Consider the following 26534-nt stretch of genomic DNA (forward strand, 5'->3'; position numbering starts at 1 on the left):
AAAATAAACTTCCTTTTATTTCCAGCTTAAATACATCTTTATTCTAAACCACTAAGTTAAGATGTGTTGTACCTTTCATCTGATGCTCAGGCATTAATTCTGAATCAATATACCTGGGGAATAGTATGGAGAAGAATTTATCTTAAGGACCTCCTTGGTCCCTGAGCTTTCAAAATGTCTTGAACTTTTGATTGTTCATGGTTAAGTATGGATTACTATTTTTGCCTTGCTCCACCTTTATTTACTTAAACCTGCTAAAGTTCTAATCACTCATCCCAGTTTTTTCTGTTTCAGTCTTTTTCCAAATCATTATAGGTATCACCATATGATAAGATTCAAAAATCAATTAAATTAAAAAAAAATCTTGCTAAATTGCTTCAATGTGGTGGCACTGAATCAAATAGGTTAGTACATCATTTCATTTAATTTATTTACTATGTATGCCTAATGATTGTCCTTTCAATTTCATGTGATGGGAAATGATGCTAGGAAGCAGCTGTTAATTAGATTTTGGATATCTTTTTCTTTTTATATTGTTACATTGAATTTGCGTATCTTATATATTTTTTGGATGTTGCTAACCATATTCTTTTACTTTCTAAGCTTTTAGCTGTTATTATGTCTGTTCTATAAAACAAGGATCTTGTAAGGTTATTGTGATGCTTCAATTAGATGTGTGTCAAATGTTTGAAAAATGACCATTTACTACAGATATTAGTTATGATTCTTTCTCAGGAGGTGTGATGCCATAATTTCTGTTTTGCCAAGTAGGTTTGAATTTTCATTTGATTTCTGCTAGATGTCTGAGCAGTGTCTTTTAAATGCACTGCATTTAGAAATAGAAGAATCTGTCATGCTTAGAGCATTTGATAGGTAAAGTGTGCTAAAGTATTATGTAGCTCACTTCACAATGAAAAAGACAGTTAATGGAAATTGGAATCCTGTTCATTTCACTATAATTTAAAATATATTCAGCCTCTGCTAATATAACATTGTAATTTTTTTGTTTCATAAAGTTACACATTAAAAATATAGTTAATCCTTGAACAAGACAGGTTTGAACTGCACACGTCCACTTACATGTGGATTTTTTAAAAATAAATATATTGGAAAAGCTTTTGGAAATATGTGAAATTTGAAAAAAAATGTTTTCTGTAGATTACTATAAGAATATGGTATATAATACACATAACATACAAAATTTGTATTACCTATTATTGGAAAGGCTTCTGATCAACAGTAGGCTATTAGTAGTTAAATTTTTTGGGAGTGAGAAGCTAGACATAGATTTTTGACTGGGAATGTTGATACCTCTAACCCCCATGTTGTTTCAGGATCAACTGTAACTCTATTAAACTAAATACATTAGTCTTTAGTGGCAATATAGACAGAGTTTAGTGTTTAATGACATTATGGACAGGGTGTTTCCACGGGGAGGGGAAATCATTAGCTCTTGAAACTTGATATCTAATAAATTTCTTTACTAAGTTCATTTATCTTTATTTTGTTTATTTGTTTATTTAGAGTACATCTAGTATGAGTTGCTAGTTTAAAAAAAAGATAGAAAATGCTGGTCTGAGATTGTTACAGTAATTGTGGTGGGTGTTTCCTCTCCCCTGATAAGGAATTAACCACATGTTTACCTATATCTTTACTATCCTTTTTGTTGCACCTTAGACTGTCCATCTATGTCTTCAATTATTCTGGAAAAACCTAAATGTTGTATGTTTGAATAGTACATATGCTCCCTTTTCTCTCTTACATTCTTTTCTAATCTTGATTTATTTGTGTTTTAGATTATTGCTACTCAAAATGTGGTCTTTAGATCAATGCTGCTCTGCAGACTGATTCATTGGTCTATGATGAATTAAGAACATAAATTTAAAGTAAGCATTTAGAAACTTTTAGTGGCAACTTGATACTACCGTGACATCTAAAGCACATGATTTTTTAAAAAAGAAATTTACCTTCATTGCATTTTACTGAAGCTTTTGTTCACAGTTGGATTTGCAATGTATTGGCAGTTTAAAAAATGATCCTTCATCACAGATAGTTTCAGAAGTATTTTGTTTGACCTTCTCATTCTATTTTTTGTATGTATTAATTGCTGTTACATATTTCCTCTTTGTCTTTCTGAACTGCATTTTTAAACAGGTTTTAAATGTCTTTTTCCATTTACTAATTCTTTATTTTTATTGACTCTTTAATTTTTACACTGAATTAAAAATTTTACCTATGTTTCTTATTCCTTGAGGTTTTATTCAATTCATATATACACATATATATATATACATGTATATACACACATGTATATATGTAGTCTTTCCATTGCTTGAAACATCCTTATTGTATAATCTTTCCAATAATTGAAGAATTTGTTGTTTAATTCTGTCTTTTGTTGTGTTGGCTCTTATTCGTGTGTCCAGTATTCTTGTATGGTTTTATTTTATTTTTTTATTTGATTTGAGTAGACATTTTTGTTAAGTTGTTGGATTCTTTGAGGCTTGGATTTTCTTTCACCGAGAATTTGCATTGAGCATAAATTACTTAGGGCAGGATGGCCATTTTTACAGTATTAATTCTTCCTGTCCATGAGCATGGAATAAGTTGCCATTTATCTGTGTCTTCTTCAATTTCTCTCATCAGTGTCTCATAGTTTTCAGAGTACAGGTAAGGTCTTTCACCTCCTTAGGTAAGGTTTATTCCTAGGTATTTTATTCTTTATGATGCAGTTGCAAATGGAATTGTTTTCCTGATTTCTCTTTCTGCTCATTTGTTGTTAGCATATAGGAATGCAATAGATTGCTGTGTATTAATTTTATATCCTGCAACTTTGCTGAATTCAGTTATTCTAATAGTTTTTTGGTGGAGTCTTTAGGGTTTTCTATATATGGTATTATGTCATCTGCAAATAGGAACAGTTTTACTTCTTCCTTACTAATTTAGATACCTTTTGTCTGTCTGTCTTGTCTGATTCCTGTGGCTAGGACCTGTAGTACTATGTTGAATGAAAGTGATGAGAGTGGACATCCTTGTCTTGGTCCTGATCTTAGAGAGAAAGCTTTTAGCTTTTCTTTATTGAGTATTAAGTTAGCTGTGGGTTTGTCATATATAGCCTTTATTATGTTGAGTTATTTTTCTTCTACACCCATTTTGTTGAGAGTTTTTATCATGAATGGATGTTGAATTTTGTCAAATGCTTTTTCAGCATCTATTGAGATGATCGCGTGGTTTTTATCCTTTTTGTTAATATGGTGTTATCACATTGATTGATTTTTTAATATTGTACCATCTTTGCATCCCTGGAATAAATCCCACTTTGTCATGATGGATGATCTTTTTGATGTATTTTTGAATTTCGTTTGCTAGTATTTTGTTGAGTATTTCTGCATCTCTGTTCATTAAGGATATTGGTCTATAATATTCTTTTTTTGTGGTGTCTTTGTCTGGTTTTGGTATTATAGTGATGCTGGTCTGATGGAATGAGTTTGGAAGTATTCCCTCTTCTCCTTTTTGGAAAACTTTAATAAGGATGGATATTAGTGCTTCTTTAAATGTTTGGTAGAATTCAGCTGTGAAGCCATGTAGTCATGGATTTTTGTTTTTTGGGATGTTTTTAACTACCAGTTTTATTTTGTTACTGGTAATTAGTTTGTTCAGATTTTCTGTTTCTTCTGGATCTGTCTTGGAAAATTGTACTTTTTGTAGAAATTTTTCCATTTCTTCTATGTTGTCCAATTTATTGGCATATGATTTTTCATAAATTTCTCTAATAATTCCTTGTATTTCTGCGGTGTTAGTTGTAATTATTCCCTTTTCATTTCAAATTTTATTTGTGTCCTTTTTTTTTTTTTTTTGGTAAGTTTGGTTTGTCTATTTTATCTTTCAAAGAACTTGATCTTGGTTTCATTGATTTTTTCTGTTTTATTGTTCTCAAATTTATATCTGTCTGATTTTTATTATGTCCCTCCTTCTACTAACTTTGTGTTTCATTTGTTCTTCTTTTCCAGTTTGTTTAGTTGTTAGTTTAGACTGTTTATTAGGGATTTTTCTTGTTTCTTGAGGTAGGCTTGTTTTGCTGAGTACTGATTTTGTGGTGTACCATATACTTTGAACTGGTGTATTTTTGCTTTCATTTATCTCCATGTATTGTTTTTCTTTGATTTATTCATTGATTCATTGATTATTTTGAAGTATGTTGTTTAGCCTCCATGTGTTTCTAGGCTTTTTTTTTCTTTGTGTAATTGATTTCTAATTTCATACTATTGTGATCTGAAAAGATGCTTGATACAATTCCAATCCTTTGAATTTGTTGAGGCTCTTTTTGTGTCCTAATAGATGATCTGTTCTGGAGAATGTTCCATGTGCACTTGAGAAAAATGTGTATCCTGCTGTTTTTAGGTGAAATGTTCTGTAGATGTCTAAGTACATCTGATCTAATGTATTGTTCAGTGCTGCTGTTTCCTTATTTATTTTCTGTCTGGTTGATCTGTCCACTGATTTAAGTGGTATGTTGAAGTCCCATAATATGATTAAGTTGCAATCTATTTCTCCCTTCAAGTCTGTTAATATTTGTTTTACATATTTAGGTCCAATGTTGGGTGTATAGATATTTGTAATTATTATATCCTCTTGGTGGACTCATCCATTTATCATATGTAATGTCCTTCTTTGTCTCTTGTTACTTTCTTTGTTTTGAAGTCTATTTTGTCTGATAACAAGTACTGCTACTCCTGCTTTCTTCTTCCTCTTATTTGCATGAAATATCTATTTCCATCCCTTCACTTTCATCCATCCATTTTCAGTCTGTCTGTGTATTTAGATCTGAAATGAGTCTCTTGTAGGCAGCATATAGATGGATCTTGTTTTCTTATCTATTCTGCTGCCCTATGTCTTTTAATTGGTGCATTCAGTCCTTTTACATTTAAGGTAATTATTGATATATATGTACTTATTGCCATTTTATTAATTGTTTTCTGGTGGTTTTTGTAGTTCCTCTCTGACCCTTTCTTCCTTTCTTATACCCTTCTCTTGTTATTTGGTGGTTTTCTTTAGTTATGGTTGGATTTCTTCTTCAAAAATTTTTTTGTGTATCTTTTATAAGCTTTAACCTTGTGGTTACCGTAAGTTCATAGATAGTTTCCTAAATGTATAGCTGTCTATATTTGGTTGCTGTATCTGAACAGTCTAAAAGTACTTTTATTCTTTTTCCTCCTCCACTCTTTATGTTTCAGACATCATAGTCTGCATTTTTTTATGTATCCCGTGATTGATTTTGTGTATAGTTGATTTTACTACTTTTTTTTTAACATCATAACTTGCTTACTAAGTAATTGCTCTACTGCCTTTATTGTGGATTTATTTTCACTGATGCAAAATATTTAGCCTTAAGAACATTTCCATGTACAGAAGTCCCTTTAACATATCCTGTAAGGCCGGCTTAGTGGTAATAAATTCTTATCATTTTTGTTTATCTCGGAAACTTTTCATCTCTCCTTCAATTCCTAATGATAATTTTGCTGATTAGAGGATTCTTGGTTGAAGTTCCTTCTGATTCAATACATTAAGTATTTTGCCACTTTCTTTGTGTAGTTTCTGGTGAGAAATCTACTGATAGCCTTATGGGGTTACCCTTATAAGTAATCTTTTGCCTTTCACTAGCTGCTTTCAGCCCTCTCATTATCCTTAATCTTTATCATTTTAATTATTATATGTCTTGGTGTTGTCTTTCTGCAGTTTCTTTTGTTAGGGTTCCCCTGCACTTCTGGGTCCTGGGTGTCTGTTTCCTTCCCCAGATTGAGGAAATCTTCAGGAATTATTTCTTCAAAGAGACCTTCTACTCTTTGTCTTTCTCTTCCCCTTTTTGTACACCTATTATGTGAATATTGTTTCATTTGGATTGGTCACATAGTTCTCTTAGCATCCTCTTAATTCTACAGATTCTTTTTTCTCTTTGTTCCTTAGATTCATTGTTTTCCTCTTCTCTAATTTACATCTTATTGATTGTCTCCCCTACTTGCAGCAATCTATTATTCATTCCCTCCATTGTGTATTTCATTTTAGTTACTATATTCTTCAGCTCTGAATGGCTCTTTTGCAACTCTTTTATCTCTTTGTTGAATCTTCCCTGAGATGGTCAATACTTTACCACAGATCAGTGAGCATATTTATTACTGTTATTTTGAAATCATTATCAAGAAAACTGATGATCACCATTTCATTTAGTCCTCTTTGTGGTGTTTTTTTTTTTTTTTTTTTTTTTTTTTTTTTAATAATTATTTTTTATTGAAGGGTAGTTGACACACACTATTACATTACATGAGTTTCAAGTGTACAACACAGTGGTAGAACATTTATATACATAATTCTAGGTTCCAGCTATCACCCTACCAGGCTGTTACAATATCTTGACTATATTCCTTATGCTATACCTTACATCCCGGTTACTAATGTATTTTACCATTGGAAGTCTGTCCTTTTTTTTTTTTTTTTTTTTTTTTTTTTTTTTTTTTTTGTGAGGGCATCTCTCATATTTATTGATCAAATGGTTGTTAACGACAATAAAATTCTGTATAGGGGAGTCAATGCTCAATGCACAATCATTATTCCACCCCAAGCCTAATTTTTGTCAGTCTCCAATCTTCTGAGGCATAACAAACAAGTTTTTACATGTAGAACAAATTCTTACATAATGAATAAGTTACATAGTGAACAGTACAAGGGCAGTCATCACAGAAACTTTCGGTTTTGCTCATGCATTATGAACTCTAAACAGTCAGTTCAAATATGAATACTCATTTGGTTTTTATACTTGATTTATATGTGGATACCACATTTCTCTCTTTATTATTATTATTTTTAATAAAATGCTGAAGTGGTAGGTAGATACAAGATAAAGGTAGAAAACATAGTTTAGTGTTGTAAGAGAGCACATGTAGATGATCAGGTGTGTGCCTGTAGACTATGTGTTAATCCAAGCTAGACAAGGGCAATAAAACATCCACGTATGCAGAAGATTTCTCTCAGAACGGGGGGGTGAGGTTCTAAGCCTCACCTCTGTTGATCCCCAATTTCTCACCTGATGGCCCCCCTGCGACTGTGCCTGTCTTAGGTTGTTCCTCCCTTGAGGAATCTTACCCGTCTCTGGCTAACCAGTCATCTTCCGGGGCCATACAGGGAAATGTGAAGTTGGTAAGTGAGAGAGAAGCCTTATTGTTTGAAAAAGTTAACTTTTTACTTCTTTGCATATTTATGCCCTGTGGCTTCTATGCCCAGCATTTGTCTTGAGGTATCTTTACCACTTGGAAGAATTATGATACTCGGTAAATTTGATATGAGGCACGAATTCTATTTAAGGGTTGTAATTAGGAAGGAAGAAGAAAAGCTATAGAAGTAGCAGGCGGAAGAAAACATGGGAAGATTGATTATTTCTTTGATATATCTTCTTGTAGAGTAACTTCAGCATGTATAGGTTTTAAGCTACTACTTAAATTGCACACACACATTAACATAATAGGAGTATAGTTACATAACCAAAGCATATCTGTAATTACCAGCCATCTGCAGTGAAACCAAGAAAACCAGTTAGGCACCTTAGGCATTTGTGAAAACTTATCTATGATATGGTGGATATTGTCCAAATGAACTTGAACAGTCTGAGAGAAATCAGACAAATTAAAACAACCCATTCCTGGGGACTGTTCACATGCCATATGTTCTTTTAACAGTAAATAGTTTGTAGTTGTAACACTTTGGAGCGCTACAATTTGCACTTCTCCAAATTCTTGGTTGAGTTCCAACAGTATAGATCCAGTCCAATTTTGTTGTTTTACTGTATGCACAGGCCAGCTTAGATATCTCCTTCCTCATTCCCATGGCAAGTCCAGGAACTGGTGGGATGAGTGCATCCACAGCTGTAGCAGTGCGTGGATCTTTGTTGGGGTTTTTTGATGACCATCTTCTGGCATGAGTCTTCCAGAGGGTGCAGATGTTGGAAGTTCTTTTTCATATCGTATCTTAGTTCATTTTCGGGGTAGCCCAATTAGGCTTTGATCCTCTGTATAAACACAAACGACCCTTTGCCTACACTTTTATATGCCCTTTATACCCTTGTGTAGAACTCGTTGGAGGTTACCACACAGGAACTGCCCTTTTTTTTTTTTTTTTTTTTTTGCTATCACTAATCTACACTTACATGACGAATATTATGTTTACTAGGCTCTCCCCTATACCAGGTCTCCCCTATAAACCCCTTTACAGTCACTGTCCATCAGCATAGCTAAATGTTGTAGAATCACTACTTGCCTTCTCTGTGTTGTACAGCCCTCCCTTTCCTCCTACCCCCCCATGCATGTTAATTTTAATACCCCCCTACTTCTCCCCCCCTTATCCCTCCCTACCCACCCATCCTCCCCAGTCCCTTTCCCTTTGGTACCTGTTAGTCCATTCTTGAGTTCTGTGATTCTGCTGCTGTTTTGTTCCTTCAGTTTTTCCTTTGTTCTTATATTCCACAGATAAGTGAAATCATTTGGTATTTCTCTTTCTCCGCTTGGCTTGTTTCACTGAGCATAATACCCTCCAGCTCCATCCATGTTGCTGCAAATGATTGGATTTGCCCTTTTCTTATAGCTGAGTAGTATTCCATTGTGTATATGTACCACATCTTCTTTATCCATTCATCTATTGATGGACATTTAGGTTGCTTCCAATTCTTGGCTATTGTAAATAGTGCTGCAATAAACATAGGGGTGCATCTGTCTTTCTCAAACTTGATTGCTGCATTCTTAGGGTAAATTCCTAGGAGTGCAATTCCTGGGTCAAATGGTAAGTCTGTTTTGAGCATTTTGATGTACCTCCATACTGCTTTCCACAATGGTTGAACTAACTTACATTCCCACCAGCAGTGTAGGAGGGTTCCCCTTTCTCCACAGCCTCGCCAACATTTGTTGTTGTTTGTCTTTTGGATGGCAGCCATCCTTACTGGTGTGAGGTGATACCTCATTGTAGTTTTAATTTGCATTTCTCTGATAATTAGCGATGTGGAGCATCTTTTCATGTGTCTGTTGGCCATCTGTATTTCTTTTTTGGAGAACTGTCTGTTCAGTTCCTCTGCCCATTTTTTAATTGGGTTATTTGTTTTTTGTTTGTTGAGGCGTGAGAGCTCCTTATATATTCTGGACGTCAAGCCTTTATCGGATGTGTCATTTTCAAATATATTCTCCCATACTGTAGGGATCCTTCTTGTTCTATTGATGGTGTCTTTTGCTGTACAGAAGCTTTTCAGCTTAATATAGTCCCACTTACTCATTTTTGCTGTTGTTTTCCTTGCCCGGGGAGATATGTTCAAGAAGAGGTCACTCATGTTTATGTCTAAGAGGTTTTTGCCTATGTTTTCTTCCAAGAGTTTAATGGTTTCATGGCTTACATTCAGGTCTTTGATCCATTTTGAGTTTACTTTTGTATATGGGGTTAGACAATGGTCCAGTTTCATTCTCCTACATGTAGCTGTCCAGTTTTGCCAGCACCACCTGTTGAAGAGACTGTCATTTCGCCATTGTATGTCCATGGCTCCTTTATCAAATATTAATTGACCATATATGTCTGGGTTAATGTCTGGATTCTCTAGTCTGTTCCATTGGTCTGTGGCTCTGCTCTTGTGCCAGTACCAAATTGTCTTGATTACTATGGCTTTATAGTAGAGCTTGAAGTTGGGGAGTGAGATCCCCCCTACTTTATTCTTCTTTCTCAGGATTGCTTTGGCTATTCGGGGTCTTTGGTGTTTCCATATGAATTTTTGAATTATTTGTTCCAGTTCATTGAAGAATGTTGCTGGTAGTTTCATAGGGATTGCATCAAATCTGTATATTGCTTTGGGCAGGATGGCCATTTTAACGATATTAATTCTTCCTAGCCACGAGCATGGGATGAGTTTCCATCTGTTAGTGTCCCCTTTAATTTCTCTTAAGAGTGACTTGTAGTTTTCAGAGTATAAGTCTTTCACTTCTTTGGTTAGGTTTATTCCTAGGTATTTTATTTTTTTTGATGCAATTGTGAATGGAGTTGTTTTCCTGATTTCTCTCTCTGTTGGTTCATTGTTAGTATATAGGAAAGCCACAGATTTCTGTGTGTTGATTTTGTATCCTGCAACTTTGCTGTATTCCGATATCAGTTCTAGTAGTTTTGGGGTGGAGTCTTTAGGGTTTTTTATGTACAGTATCATGTCATCTGCAAATAGTGACAGTTTAACTTCTTCTTTACCAATCTGGATTCCTTGTATTTCTTTATTTTGTCTGATTGCCGTGGCTAGGACCTCCAGTACTATGTTAAATAACAGTGGAGAGAGTGGGCATCCCTGTCTAGTTCCCGATCTCAGAGGAAATGCTTTCAGCTTCTCGCTGTTCAATATAATGTTGGCTGTGGGTTTATCATAGATGGCCTTTATTATGTTGAGGTACTTGCCCTCTATTCCCATTTTGCTGAGAGTTTTTAACATGAATGGATGTTGAACTTTGTCAAATGCTTTTTCAGCATCTATGGAGATGATCATGTGGTTTTTGTCTTTCTTTTTGTTGATGTGGTGGATGATGTTGATGGACTTTCGAATGTTGTACCATCCTTGCATCCCTGGAATGAATCCCACTTGGTCATGGTGTATGATCCTTTTGATGTATTTTTGAATTCGGTTTGCTAATATTTTGTTGAGTATTTTTGCATCTACGTTCATCAGGGATATTGGTCTGTAGTTTTCTTTTTTGGTGGGGTCTTTGCCTGGTTTTGGTATTAGGGTGATGTTAGCTTCATAGAATGAGTTTGGGAGTATCCCCTCCTCCTCTATTTTTTGGAAGACTTTAAGGAGAATGGGTATTATGTCTTCCCTGTATGTCTGATAAAATTCCGAGGTAAATCCATCTGGCCCGGGGGTTTTGTTCTTTGGTAGTTTTTTGATTACCTCTTCAATTTCATTGCTGGTAATTGGTCTGTTTAGATTTTCTGTTTCTTCCTGGGTCAATCTTGGAAGGTTATATTTTTCTAGGAAGTTGTCCATTTCTCCTAGGTTTCCCAGCTTGTTAGCATATAGGTTTTCATAGTATTCTCCAATAATTCTTTGCATTTCCGTGGGGTCCGTCGTGATTTTTCCTTTCTCGTTTCTGATACTGTTGATTTGTGTTGACTCTCTTTTCTTCTTAATAAGTCTGGCTAGAGGCTTATCTATTTTGTTTATTTTCTCGAAGAACCAGCTCTTGGTTTCATTGATTTTTGCTATTGTTTTATTCTTCTCAATTTTATTTATTTCTTCTCTGATCTTTATTATGTCCCTCCTTCTGCTGACCTTAGGCCTCATCTGTTCTTCTTTTTCCAATTTCGATAATTGTGACATTAGACCATTCATTTGGGATTGCTCTTCCTTTTTTAAATATGCTTGGATTGCTATATACTTTCCTCTTAAGACTGCTTTTGCTGCGTCCCACAGAAGTTGGGGCTTAGTGTTGTTGTTGTCATTTGTTTCCATATATTGCTGGATCTCCATTTTGATTTGGTCATTGATCCATTGATTATTTAGGAGCGTGTTGTTAAGCCTCCATGTGTTCGTGAGCCTCTTTGCTTTCTTTGTACAGTTTATTTCTAGTTTAATGCCTTTGTGGTCTGAAAAGTTGGTTGGTAGGATTTCAATCTTTTGGAATTTTCTGAGGCTCTTTTTGTGGCCTAGTATGTGGTCTATTCTGGAGAATGTTCCATGTGCACTTGAGAAGAATGTATATCCCGCTGCTTTTGGATGTAGAGTTCTATAGATGTCTATTAGGTCCATCTGCTCTACTGTGTTGTTCAGTGCTGCCGTGTCCTTACTTATTTTCTGCCCAGTGGATCTATCCTTTGGGGTGAGTGGTGTGTTGAAGTCTCCTAGAATGAATGCATTGCAGTCTATATCCCCCTTTAGTTCTGTTAGTATTTGTTTCACATATGCTGGTGCTCCTGTGTTGGGTGCATATATATTTAGAATGGTTATATCCTCTTGTTTGACTGAGCCCTTTATCATTATGTAGTGTCCTTCTTTATCTCTTGTTACTTTCTTTGTTTTGAAGTCTATTTTGTCTGATATTAGTACTGCAACCCCTGCTTTCTTCTCACTGTTGTTTGCTTGAAATATGTTTTTCCATCCCTTGACTTTTAGTCTGTACATGTCTTTGGGTTTGAGGTGAGTTTCTTGTAAGCAGCATATAGATGGGTCTTGCTTTTTTATCCATTCTGTTACTCTGTGTCTTTTGATTGGTGCATTCAACCCATTAACATTTAGGGTGACTATTGAAAGATATGTACTTATTGCCATTGCAGGCTTTAAATTCGTGGTTACCAAAGGTTCAAGGTTAGCCTCTTTAGTATCTTACTGCCTAACTTAGCTCGCTTATTGAGCTGTTATATACACTGTCTGGAGATTCTTTTCTTCTCTCCCTTCTTGTTCCTCCTCCTCGATTCTTCATATGTTGGGTGTTTTGTGCTGTGCTCTTTCTAGGAGTGCTCCCATCTAGAGCAGTCCCTGTAAGATGTTCTGTAGAGGTGGTTTGTGGAAAGCAAATTCCCTCAGCTTTTGTTTGTCTGGGAATTGTTTAATCCCACCGTCATATTTGAATGATAGTCGTGCTGGATACAGTATCCTTGGTTCAAGGCCCTTCTGTTTCATTGTATTGAATATATCATGCCATTCTCTTCTGGCCTGTAGGGTTTCTGTTGAGAAATCTGACGTTAGCCTGATGGGTTTCCCTTTATAGGTGACCTTTTTCTCTCTAGCTGCCTTTAACACTCTTTCCTTGTCCTTGATCTTTGCCATTTTAATTATTATGTGTCTTGGTGTTGCCCTTCTTGGATCCTTTCTGTTGGGGGTTCTGTGTATTTCCGTGGTCTGTTTGATTACTTCCTCCCCCAGTGTGGGGAAGTTTTCAGCAATTATTTCTTCTAAGATACTTTCCATCTCTTTGCCTCTCTCTTCTTCTTCTGGGACCCCTATAATACGGATATTGCTCCTTTTAGATTGGTCACACAGTTCTCTTAACATTGTTTCATTCCTGGAGATCCTTTTGTCTCTCTCTATGTCAGCTTCTATGCGTTCCTGTTCTCTGATTTCAATTCCATCAATGGCCTCTTGCATTCTATCCATTCTGCTTATAAACCCTTCCAGAGTTTGTTTCATTTCTGCGATCTCCTTTCTGGCATCTGTGATCTCTTTCCGGACTTCATCCCATTTTTCTTGCGTATTTCTCTGCATCTCTGTCAGCATGTTTATGATTCTTATTTTGAATTCTTTGTCAGGAAGACTGGTTAGGTCTGTCTCCTTCTCTGGTGTTGTCTCTGTGATCTTTGTCTGCCTGTAGCTTTGCCTTTTCATGGTGATAGGAATAGTCTGCAGAACTGGGACGAGTGACGGCTGGAAGGACTTCCTTTCTTGTTGGTTTGTGGCCCTCCTCTCCTGGGAGAACAGCGGCCTCTAGTGGCTTGTGCTGCGCAGCTGCGCGCAGACAGGGTTTCTGCTTCCTGCCCGGCTGCTATGGAGTTAATCTCCGCTGTTGCTGTGGGCGTGGCCTGGCTCGGGCAGCTACTCCAAAATGGTGGAGTCGCGTTGGAGCAGGAGCTGCTGGGAGGCTATTTATCTCCGTAAGGGGCCTCCCTGCTCCCTGCAGCCCAGGGGTTAGGGTGCCCAGAGATCCCGGATTCCCTACCTCTGGATTAAGTGGCCCGCCCTGCCCCTTTAAGACTTCCAAAAAGCACCCGCCAAAACAAAACAACGACCACAAAAAAAACAAGAAAAAAAATTTTTTTAATTAAAAAAAAAAAAAATTTTTTTAATTAAAAAAAAAAAAAAAGGTGGTCGTTCGTTTTTCTTTATTCTCCGGTGCCAGCCTCAGGCCTCTGCTCACCGGTCTTTCTGCCCTGTTTCCCTAATATTGGGGTCCCTGTCCCTTTAAGACTTCCAAAAAGCGCTCGCCAAAACAAAGCAGCAAAAAAGCAAAAAAAAAAAAAAATGGTCGCGCGCTTTTCTTATGTCCTCTGTCGCCCAGCCTCCAGTGCCTGCTCACTGTTCTTGCTGCCCTGTTTTCCCAGTATCGAGGGCCCTTCACTCTGGCCCGGATGGCTGGGGCTGGGTGTTTGGCAGCCCTGGGCTCCGTCTCCCTCCCGCTCTGCCTGCTCTTCTCCCGCCGGGAGCTGGGGGGAGGGGTGCTCGGCTCCCGCGGGGCCGGGGCTTGTATCTTACCCCCTTCGCGAGGCGCTGGGTTCTCTCAGGTGTGGATGTGGTCTGGATATTGTCCTGTGTCCTCTGGTCTTTATTCTAGGAAGGGTTGTCTTTGTTATATTTTCATAGATATATGCTGTTTTGGGAGGAGATTTCCGCTGCTCTACTCACGCCGCCATCTTCCGCCCCCTCTCTTCTTTGTGGTGTTTTATCCTGTTCTTTTGTTTGAAACGTATTCCTCTACCTCCTCATTTTGTCTAGGTTTCTGTGTTTGTCCCTTGTATTAGATGGATCTGCTGTGTCTCCTGGTCTAGAGAGTGATGGCTTTATGAAGAAGGCATACTGTGGTGCCCACAGGTTCAAGAGTTTTTGCTCACCTCTGCCTGGTTTGCAGGTGGAAGTGCATTTGTAGTTGGTGGGCTGTGGGTGGAACTGCCTTTCTGCATGTCTGCTGGCAGTAGGTGATCCCTGTCAACAGAGGCCCTTTGTTGGCTGAGCATTGGTGCATCTGTGTTGGGTCTCAGTGGAACTGATGGAGCATGCCTGTCCTCCACAAACAGCAGAGTCTCAGCCTCCTAGAGTGCTCTACCGTTTCCTGGTGTCCAACCTCCTTAATCACCAAAGCCCAGTGCAATGTGAACTTCTGTCCCAGAGCAGATGTCCAGGGCCATGTGTGCAGAGCTCCTGGGTGCCTATACTGTCCCTGCTCTGTTCCTCTTCCTCCCTCTTGTGGGCTGGAGTGGGGGAAGGTCTGGGGTACCCTTTGATTTGCCACTTTGCCCTTCCCTGTGTGGGCTTCTCTCTTCACCAGGTGTAGATGGTATGTTTTGGGAGTCTTTGGTCATGGTCAGGGTGAGCTGTATTTGCTGTAGTTGCCTCCTTGGTGTGTACGTGGGAGGAGGTTTCCACCTTGCCTTCCTACTCCACCATCTTTTCCTTGAGCCTCCTAAAATTCTTACATGTGGTATTTTGTGACTATGTAACATTCTATTTTGAAATTGTCCCCAAATTTATTTAATCATTTCTCTATTGTTAAAACATTTAGGTTTTCTTTCATGTATACCTATATACACATAAACACACACATACGTACACATTTAATTTAGAATGACCCACTCTCATGAAAAATTTGAGTACATTTCCCATTTTCTTGAAGGGTTGTAACTCCACTGCAGTCTGTCTCTTATAATTTATCTCACATAATTCATTTTACCTGTCTTCTTTAGTAAAACAACCCTAACTTTATAGCTGGGCAGCAGCACCAATGTTGGAGACTACATTTCTTATCTTCCCAAGTGGCCAAAGGACTGAGTTATGGTTTACACACTGAAATACGAGATTATGGTTTACACACTGAAATTACGTCAGCTGAAATATGAGAGGTAGAAGAGCAAAGTGGGCCTTTCTTTCCCCTTCCTTCTTTCTGCTCCCTGCAATGTAGGTGCGTTAGCAGGAGTCGCTGTAGCCTTCTTGAGTATGAGGCAACTTTGAATAGAAATGGTATATGGTAGATCAAAAAGATGAAGGGAACTTGGGTCCCTGGTGTTATGGAGCTGCCACATCAGCCTTTGATTGTCTACTTTTGGACATTTACACCAGAGAAATTGTTTACCTTTGTTTTTTCCACTCTTGTTTAAGTAATTGTATTATTTTTATTAAAAATATTTTTTGTCTTGGGAAGCATCTGACCTAATCTAGCTGATAGAGGATACCATTATTTAATGTGATAGGTCGAATATAAGGAAATGTGCCTTGTGTCGTGATAGATTCTAGATTCATGTTGAAAACTATATCTACTTTGAGACTGGAGAGAATAATTGGCAATGGAAGGAAAACACTTAAAATGATATATAATTTCTGGATCTGTTTGATAATAACATTGCTGACTTTTGTTTTGAAGTGCTTTTAATAATTGTAACAAATATTATTTCAGAAAATACTTGATAGCCTTTAGGCAAAAACAAAACAAAAACCCAAAACATAAAAAACAACCACAAACTATTGAGGATTATATATTATACTGTATCAGAATAATTCCTTCAAACCCTGTAAGTTTTTAGTATTATTAAATTTTGGCTTGTCACTTTGACAAGGTCAGCTCAAAAATGTGACTTTTAATGTTCTCATATTAACTTTAGTAGATTTCTGATAAAATTGAAAAAAACATTTTTTATAATTGTAGACTTTTTTTAGTATTGATTCTAAGAAGTAAGTGAAGGATACACAGGAAAAAAGAATAAACTATTTTTTTTTTAGTAGTTTTAGGTTTATAGAAAAACTGACCAGAAAGTACAGAGTACCCATATTTCATTTTCCCAAGTTGACACATTTTTTATGTAGGGTTTTCCACTGCATGCAATATTATACACATGAAAAAGAATTTACATCGTTAAACCAAATAAGTATTATTTTATAATAGGAAATCTATGTACTACTAATACTCATTGTACTCTAACCCAGGGTTTCCCACCTTCAGCACTATTAACATTTTAGGCCAGATAATTCTTTGTTGTGGGGCGCTCTCCTGTGCATTTAAGGATTTAACAGCCTCCCTCATCTCTGCCCCACCACCTGCCAATAATACTCCCTGGTAGCGACAACCAAAGGTGTCCTCAGACATCTGCCAAGGCAGCAGATCACACCCAACTTTGAACCATTGCTCTAACCAATTTTGACATTTAGAATTAGCTGTATTTTTTAGGTTGGGCTCAAGTTTAAGGGGTCTATAGTTCAATGGACCTTCACACAGAAGTTGTGTATATGAAGTTAGACTCTTCCCTGTCTCTTGGGGACCTTAGCAGTATACATATAGTGAGCCTCAGTTTCCTTGACTGTAAAATAGGTAAAACATTACCTAACTTGAAAGGTTGTTTTGAGAATTCATTGAAATAAATTATATAAAATACTTTAACTTCGGTTTCCTTCTCTTCAAATGTGCTATATTGTTTGGACTTATTCCCTTAAATGTGTCAAAAACCTATTACAAAATTCTTATTCTTTGGGAAAGGCTGTCATAGTTTGGGTCCTACTATTTATGGATTTCAAGGGTACTATAATGTGGGTAGATAGAAACTTTAAACAAATGTTGAATGAAGACTGATTTATTTATGTTTTTGACTGTTGTACTCTAGATTGTAACTACATACAGATTGTAACAGTTAAATGATATCATGTGTTCTTTCAATGACTTTGTAAAGAACAAGCTCCTCAAATTGAGGAGAGCATTTGATGTCAGCCAATCACTTTGTCCTTCGAAGTTTTTGTCTTCACATCTAAAATATCGCCAATTGTAGCAGCTTGTGTGTCAACTCCAATAGAGGAAGCTGGCCTTTGTCAGCTTGTACGTAGTCCACTAAAGACTTCTAAAAACTTGACATAGTTTACAGCTAAGTCCATTTCCTGTTGCTTCTTTGTAGGATAAAACATTGTTCACTAGTGAATGAAATGCCATCTGTAATAAGATTTTTCTTATTCTTCCCCTACAGAAAATTTCCAGAGACCTGGTGAAGATAGGAAAACTATCAGAAAGACTGTAGCACTGTTACACTGTAAGTATTGCTTTGAAAAATAAGTGTAAGTTAAAACTATTTTAAGTATCCAATTTGGGAAAAAATATGTTAGGCAAAGATATTATATGTAAAATATAGAGGACAATATTTTATAATCATGTTAGTAATTTATAAGAACTAATCCTATGTAGTCTTCTAAAATTTGAAAATGTGTTCTGTGTTGAGATGAAGATTTTACCAATAGCATTGAAAAATATTTCTAATTCTAACAAGGATTGATCTAGTTTATGTAAATTTGCTTATTTAAAACTATCAGAATCCAGAAAATCATTGTAGTTTTGTAGGTTTGTGATTTGTTTGGGTGACTTATTGTTTAGGTTATTTTGCAGAATTATTTATTTGCTGATTTATTTATGTATTTCATTATTTATTTATTTGATTATTTAGTAAATTATTTATCTGATGAATTATTAATATATCTTCATGACATGCTTTAAATTATTTATAACTTAATTTTGAGTTTATTGCTTTTAGACGCTGCACTGTTACTGACTAGTTTTGATTTTTTTTCTTTGTGGTTCTTTAAAATTAAAGTATTTGCTCTAAGGCAAAAGTATATTCATTGCGATGCCCAAAGATTTTTTCTTTTTCTCCTTTTTTTTTTTAATTTAGTAATTGATGGTAGAGATGAAATTTCAGTTATGCTTTGTTCAGTTAGGCTCTAAAAATTTACCTGTTTAGGTTTACCAGTGATAGAATGTGTGTTGTATGCATACTGTAGAGTCACAAATTAATGGTATAGCCTATAGTTTGTAAACTGAAATTGAACATGTACACTTCAGTCCACATTATCCTTTTGTGTATCTCTAAAGGGCAGGTCTGTATTTCTTACTTGGTTTAGAATAAATAATAGTCTTAGTTATTTTATTTTAGCTGCAAATCTGTTTTACTACTGGAATATTTTTAGGGAAGTTCAAAGAAGGAAAGTCCAACTTAGACTTGAATTCCTGAGATATAAATTTGATGTAGCCTTTGTTTTTTTAAATCCCCATTGTATGTGTATTTGAAAACAGCATGATATTTATATAGATTTTTATATCAGTCATAATGACATTTATTTCATAGTATGTTTCTTATGGAAAGTTTTATATCACTTTATTTTAATGAACTAAAACGAACAAGGGTCGTTATAAATGACCCTTCTCAATACAGTTTCTCAAACTTAAGCTAAATTTCTCTTATGGGAAGTTTCTATTGTTAACCAAATAAGATATTCTTTCCTCTGACTCTGTTTCATAAGGTAGTTCAATTGTTAGGGCTCTTTTGCTGAACGGGTTTAATGAATAGGTTAAAGTAACTGGGTTAAAGATTGTCATGTGAACAACTTGGTCTTCTGTGTTTGCTTACAGTAAATTACTGTGAACTTTACAGTTTTAACGTTTCAGAGAGAAGCAGCATTGTACATTGCAAGTTACAATGCTGGTGAAATACAGAAAATGGCCTCTGTAGACAGGTTTCACTTGTAGAATTGTAAATTATACATATGTATACCCAAATTTCTTATAAAATGTTAAATATATGAATATTTAATTGGATTATAGCTTTAGTATCTTCATATGCTTGCCTTAAAGGAAATGATTTCATTTGATATATATGTACACACACACACACACGTCAAAATGTGTGTATTGTACATATTTGTCACTTTTCTGTTCTGGTGATAAACAACCACAGAATACTATTAGATATGGACTTCTGTTTTAAAATGTGCTTTGGTTTGCCTTTTGAAGTAAAAAGCTGCCTTATCCAACGTTGAATAAGATTTAGCTGTCATGATACTATATCTACCCCACACTATTAAACAAGTATTTGTGTAGTACTAGCTATGTCATTCAAGTGATCTTTCATTAGAAGATACACATATGCACATGCACATATATGTGCAGTTTTCTCCTGACATCAACATTTTTAGGACCTGGTTTTGAAAATAGATATTAATGGAGATTACCATAATAATAGGTAGCATTTATTGAGCACATATTATGTGAGGCACAGTGCTTACATCTTTTACATGAATTATTTGTTCCTCTTCACAATGAGACAAGAACAGTTATTATCTTCATTTTATGAATGAGGAAACATGCTAAGAAACACAGCAAGTGATGGCACTGGGATTAGGACTCATTTAATCTGACTCTCAAGGGTCTCTCTTAGCCCATTTACAGTTTGTATGTTATACAAAAAATAATGTTATCATTGGGGTTAGCTACATACATATTGTTAAAAGAATGATTAAGTGTCTGATGCCTAAGCTTTTATAGAAATGACCACAGACATACTATTAACTCAAAATAAAGTGTTTAAAACACAGTTAAGCATTTTAACATTTGCATAGAAAAGATGAAAAAGTAACCAATTGTCATGTTGTATAACACTTAAGAGTAATTATTTCAAGGATTCTGGTGAGCCTTGTAGAGTAAGGCAAAATGAATTTGGTGCAAGTCTAAGTGAAAAGGATCTTTCCAACCCTGTTTGCTATCTGAAGAAAAAGGGAAGCCTCTGTACTGGTGCTGAAATGCATAAGACAACAGATGAGTCAGAGTTAGAGACAGCGACAGAATTTGGGTCATGTTGGTGTGAGTGCTGTAGGTAACTGTATTGGTAGGAATGGCAGGATACTGTGTGGATCACTGAATGTTTTAACTTAGATTTTTCTAGTAAATAATTAATGTTACAGCATAAAGTCATCAAAACTCATGATTTAGGTAATATGAAATGCCATAATAACTAAGATGACCATATAATTTATCTTTCAACTCAGGACAGTTTTGGGGGTGAATTGTAATATGCCAGGACAATGGATATAAATTGGTGTTTAACTATGCCTGTTTCAAGTGCCTTTAGAATAAACCTAGGAACTCTTCCTAAGAGTGTTGTTCTGTCTGTTGCCATAGGAAAATAACACCATGGTCGTGATTAGGACTTGGAACTAGCTTCTGAGGAGAAAGTGTGACCAGACTTTTTTGGGAAAAATTGGGACTTATGGTCACCCTAGGGATACCTCAAATTCCTATGAGTAATTTCCAGTGATCTTATATAATGTATATTTAAGAAAACTCTTAACTCACATGTAATATCTTTAAAAATGTTTTATAATAACACTGATTTCTATTATGGCCAGTGTTTGTGTTTCTGTTAGCCAGCTAAGGAAGTTTGTTGCTATGACTTCATTAAAGTATGACTCTGATATTTTACAGCTTTTAGAGCTTATTTTCAAGGTGAAAGTAAAGAGGTATTACTATTGGTAACAGAAAAATAAGTATGACAAAGTTGGTCATAATATAGTAGATGGCTCCAAAGTTTTTCTTCACATCTTATGTTACAGGATTTTTTTGTGCTTATTTTGCCTTGTAAATATTCTAACTGATGGCACATTTGACATTGTACTGAAAACGAATCCTGTCTGTTTATACCTTCAGAATTTATAATTTTACATTTGGTGATTCAGTGGCCCACTTTTCTTTTTTTTTTTTTTTACTTAAAAAAACCTTACATGTCATATTGATAAGTTGGCAGTTTTACCAAAACATTTATCAAAACAACATTTTGCTTGTGAAATTCTGTATGGGAAAATAGGAATCTCTAGAAGAGAATTGCTTAGGGTTTTTTAATAGTTTTTAAAAATTCCCTCTTGACATGTATTAGATTATCTAATATGGCATATTACTGTTAAAGTCATAATTAAATCATTAAATTTAACTCTCTTGTTTCTTTGAATTTAAAGTATAGATGATTTGTTAAGTTGAACTAGGAAACCACAGTAACATATTTGTATTTTAATGTACAGTAAAAGAAAAATTCTTACACAGTAATTCTCATTCATTCATATGTATATTATTAGAATTCTTTTTGTTCAGAAAGGCCTATTATGCCTGGTAACAAAGGTAAGAGCTTCCATGTATTCTGCCTGGAGTTTGTTACAGTATGAAGTACTTCATGAAATACTACTATCGTAAAAGTAATAACATAGCCTATGTATTGGCTCTGAGAGTAGCTCCTTTATTATAATGACAAGTAAAAGTACAGCCAAAGGTCATGTTAAACACCAAATTTCTTTCACACCTCTTCTGTTTTGTGGATAGCATGTGAAGTAGATTGGGTCCCTGCACTGATATTTTAAGAGAGCAGCCCAAGGTTGTTCCCATGGAATTGTTTCAAATATCTTTTCCCCTACCTCCCATGTGGTTGCAAAGTTTGGCATGAATGTGTACTTGAATCCTGAACTAATTAAATAGAATCTTATTAAATTTAGAGTTTGCAAAATAAGAAAGGGGACTTCATACTGCCCGGATTTCTTAGGGTGCTAAATAATACTGCAATGTAAGACTCTTTTATAATACCGAATGTTCTACTGACTAAATGCAGTGTCTTCGTATTGACCACCTTAGTATTGATGTTGCTCAATGAAACAGTAAACACTGAATAACAGCAATATGAACAAAAACAAAATAAAATCACCCAAATGAAATTATGTAAGCATGGCATACCTATACATATATAATCTATTGATTGGATTGTATGTTAAATTGTAATTTGGCTGAGTAAAAGTTGGAATATTAAAATGGTCATACATAGGAAAGCTTTTTTATTAAAAACATATATAAATAAAATACATATATGTTCCAAGTGGTTATCAAATCTCTCTTAAGTATCCTCAGTACACAATACCAAAAAGTATAGGCCAAGGGAGGATGTTTGGAAGAGCATAAAATCGGCAAGTTATAATTTTTACTATAAATGATTAAAGGGTCTTTTTCTTTCTGGTTTAGAAATACATGTTTTCTGTTGTTTCTCTGCCATAGAGTGCTTTTGCTATAGAAATTCTAGAGTAGTAATTTCCAAACAACGGAGGTGCTGCCCCTGTGGGGAATTTTGGAAATCAATAGGGGTGTTTTTAATTGTCATACTGATTGTGGGAGTGTTTTTGGCATTTAATGGGTGGGGATTAGGGATGCTGGGTGTCTTATGATGCATGGGACAGTTTCAGACTACAAACAAATTGTACTCCATACCACATAACTTTTAAATGTCTACTTGCTTAAGTTCTCTTCAGAGAAAAAGCAGTAATACTTCAGTGTATAATAGTACTGACAAATTTTTATAAGATAAGATGTTACACAAAGAATCTGATATATTAGGGGAAGTAACTACCTTCTGCTTTATGTGGAGGGAAAACTTAAGTAGAATAAAAAAATCCTCTCAAAATTACATGTAATTTACTCCACACATTCTTTCCACTTCCTGATTTATAGCATTTCTAACTAGATATTTAGTTGAAAAGTTTTCAGTTCAGTAATGCAGTTAACTGGAAGCTCATTAACACTGATTACAAATATGTAACAGGATATTTAAGACTCTTAACAAACTAAATTTCAAATTACTGGGTCTCATTGAATTTTAGTTAATAAGGATTGCTTAAAGATTTTTATTCTAGGGTTCTTCTATACCTCTCCTCTTTTATTTTCTTATACTACTTACAGAGAATGACTTGTGATCTTTTTTGTTAGATCCAAACTTCTTATATAGAGATCCAAATATGTGACTATTTTATTCTTAAGTAGATATGCTTAAGTACTTATATAATGAAACAAATATCATAAATTACTTTTATTTTTCATTAATATTATGGTTAGAGAATTAATACTGATTTTTAAAAATTCTGTGTGTAGTTAGATTTTATTATCTCTGAATATCATTTTAGAATAGTACAGGGAATGAAAGGAGTAGCAGGTCTGGTGGGATTGAGAACCATTGTTCTAGTAAAGTGTACTTATTTTTCATTGATCTTCCAACTTTTGTGCTTAAAGGATACTTCTAGATTAAATTAGAGCATCTTATATGGATGAAAAAAATAATTGCAGAACAATTAATGTAGATTAAATATTTCAGCATAAACACTCTTGTAATTAGGACTATAGAGGATTTCATCTGAAGACTGGCAGCCCTTGTCATTGGGTTTCCCTCCAATCTTAATGGCATTTTTGCCCAAAGAATACTTGCTTCTAATTACTTCGGTGATATTATTTATTGTGGTTACTGTTTCCCTAGCTGCTACTGTCGTTTTCATTCAGAGTTAAGCTGGGATGTGTTGATGTGATCTAGAAAGTTAAAGATTTGATATCTGCAGAGGTTAGATAGCTTTGCTCTGTTCCTTATCTGTGGCTCTCAACTCATCATCTTTTTTTCTGGTTCAGCTTCCTCATTATGTAGAAATAAATCTTAGGAAAAGTTACAATATCTCTGTTTTACTCTCAGACTTGATTAATAGTTTGGTTGGGTATAGAATTTTAGATTGCAGATAATTTTCTTTTGGAATTTCAAATACTTTGTTTTTTAGCATTTAGTGTTGCTACTAAGAAGTCCATTGCTCTTTTCTTTTCTTCTCCATATTGTTTTCTGTTGTACATGACCTGTTTTTATCATTTCGGATGCTTTTATAATCTGTATCTGTGTATTTTTATGATGATATCTTGGAATGGATTTTGTTCATTATACTGAATCTTCAAAGGACCGTTTCATTTTGGAAGCAGGTGCCCTTCAGTTTGGGGAAGTTACCTTAAATTATTTTTTAACCCACTTATGTGTTAGTTAAGTTAGTTTTTCTCCTTCTTTTAGTTGGAAATTGGCCACCAGGGTAGGAGAGATGGGCTATGTGAGTTCAAATGTTGCTGATTGTGGGCAAAATGGTTTGCTCTCCTCAGTCTCTTTTGTGATAAGTTCTCTTATGAGTTACTTCCTTTGATATAGTATTTCTATATTTTTCAATAATTTATAATTTCTTGTGATTTCCTTGGGGTTTTAGGAGGGAGAAGAAAGAAGCCCATAAGTTAGTCTCTGTTGAACCCATCTTTTTAAAAAAATTTTTATTAAGGTATTATTGATAAACACTTTTATAAAGGTTTCACATGAAAAAACAATTTGGTTACTACATTTACCCATATTATCAAGTCCCCACCCGTACCCCAATGCAGTCACTGTCTATCAGTGCAATAAGATGCCACAGATCCACTGTTTGCCTTCTCTATGCTACACTGTTCTCCCTGTGATTCCCCCATACCATGTGTACTAAACATAACACCCCTCAATCCCCATCTCTCTCCCTCCTGACCTACCCTCCCACACCCCTCCCCTTTGGTAACTACTAGTTCCTTCTTGGAGTCTCTGAATCTGCTACTATTTTGTTCCTTCAGTTTTACTTCATTGTTATACTCCACAAATGAGGGAAATCATTTGGTACTTGTCTCTCTCTGCCTGGCTTATTTCACTGAGCATAATGTCCTCCACCTTCATCCATGTTGTTGCAAATGGCAGGATTTGTTTCTTTCTTATGGCTGAGTAGTGTTCCATTGTGTATATGTACCGCATCTTCTTTATCCATTCATCTACTGATGGACACATAGGTTGCTTCCATATCTTGGCTATTGTAAAAAGTGCTGTGATAAACATAGGGGTGCATATGTCTTTTTGAATCTGAAAAGTTGTATTCTTTGTTGAACCCATCTTTTTTATGTGGTGTTCACTCCCTGGCTAACTCATCCTGCAATGTGAAGTTCTTGAAAGCGTTCCCTGATTTCTTAGTGACATCACCTCATCTTTTACAAACCTTTGTAGAGCACTTATACCTCAATGTAATTATTAGTTTATTGCTTATGTTTGTAATAAGAACAGGAGCTGTCTTATTTTCACCAATTCTCTGTGCAAAACAGTATTATCTTGAATGAAAATATAAAAAAATAAAGAAATGAAGTAGGTAATAGGTAGCAACAGTACCATTTTGTCAGGGGAATTGTACTAATTTCTTATTTTAATCCTACTCAGTTAATTTAAATGTTGGATAAATAAAATAAAACTCGAGATTTACTTTTATTAAAATATTAAACTGTTGTTTTCCTATGATAATCAAAGATGTCTTTATATTGAAGCCAATTTACAATGTAGTCATGAGAATTTCAATGTAAAGGGACCTCTTTCTTAATGTATTTAATCAAGAATTAAGCTATAAGATATTAAGAAAAACAGATAACAGGTAAACAGTTTTATGTATTAAAGAGAGTATAACAAAATCATAGAAAGAAGGCAAGAATGGAGAAAAAGTCATGTCTTCTTTGGTAAGCAGCATTCTAATAATTCCAAGTAAAATTAAAAATTCTAAGGTAATAGAATATATTTATTTTATGAAAACTTTCTATCACAGATAAAAGGAAAACATCTAAATTAGCATGATTGTTAAAAGATTGTTTTGCCTCTTGAGTTCAGGTTTTATCATCAGAATTACCTGTTGCCTTTTTCTGCAGAAGTTTTCTTTTGATCATAATGTTGTTTTGTTTATTAATTTAAAATTAAATGATAGGAAATAAAATTGCTTTAATTTAAATGATATATCATTCATGATTCATGTTTTCATATAGGTTAAATCAGTCAGCAAATATATATTGAATACATACAAGGACCTGGTTGGTATAAAGGGAAATTGAAGATCAGGTATTCACTTTTGAGAAGGTGTTCTCTCTTAAGAAGATAAATGCAAGTAAAAATGGCAGGTACCAAGGTTGAGAAATGCCTCAAAATTGTATATGATTAATTACCAATGAATGGCCTAGATGGAATTTATAGTAATTTAGTTATCTTTAGTAGAATATTCATATATTCTTGTTATATCTTAGGCATGTTGTATATAAAGCAGTAAGGGTCAATAACTTGGTGATGTTACTTAATAGTGTTCTAAATATTCTTAATAATATTTA

The 26534-nt window shown here is 35.0% G+C and overlaps 1 protein-coding gene across 5 annotated transcripts in view; it reads left to right on the forward strand.

The window, feature by feature from the left end:
- Positions 1-26534, forward strand: part of TBC1D5 (TBC1 domain family member 5) — a 659247-nt gene that overhangs the window by 45728 nt on the left and 586985 nt on the right. For all 5 annotated transcript variants that reach the window (XM_057491222.1, XM_057491228.1, XM_057491223.1 and 2 more), the window contains exon 2: positions 17707-17769. The gene's annotated coding sequence lies outside the window, so the exon portion shown is untranslated. The remainder of the gene's footprint in view (positions 1-17706; positions 17770-26534) is intronic.

Source organism: Manis pentadactyla, chromosome 14 (assembly GCF_030020395.1).
Source record: "Manis pentadactyla isolate mManPen7 chromosome 14, mManPen7.hap1, whole genome shotgun sequence".
NCBI lineage: Eukaryota > Metazoa > Chordata > Mammalia > Pholidota > Manidae > Manis > Manis pentadactyla.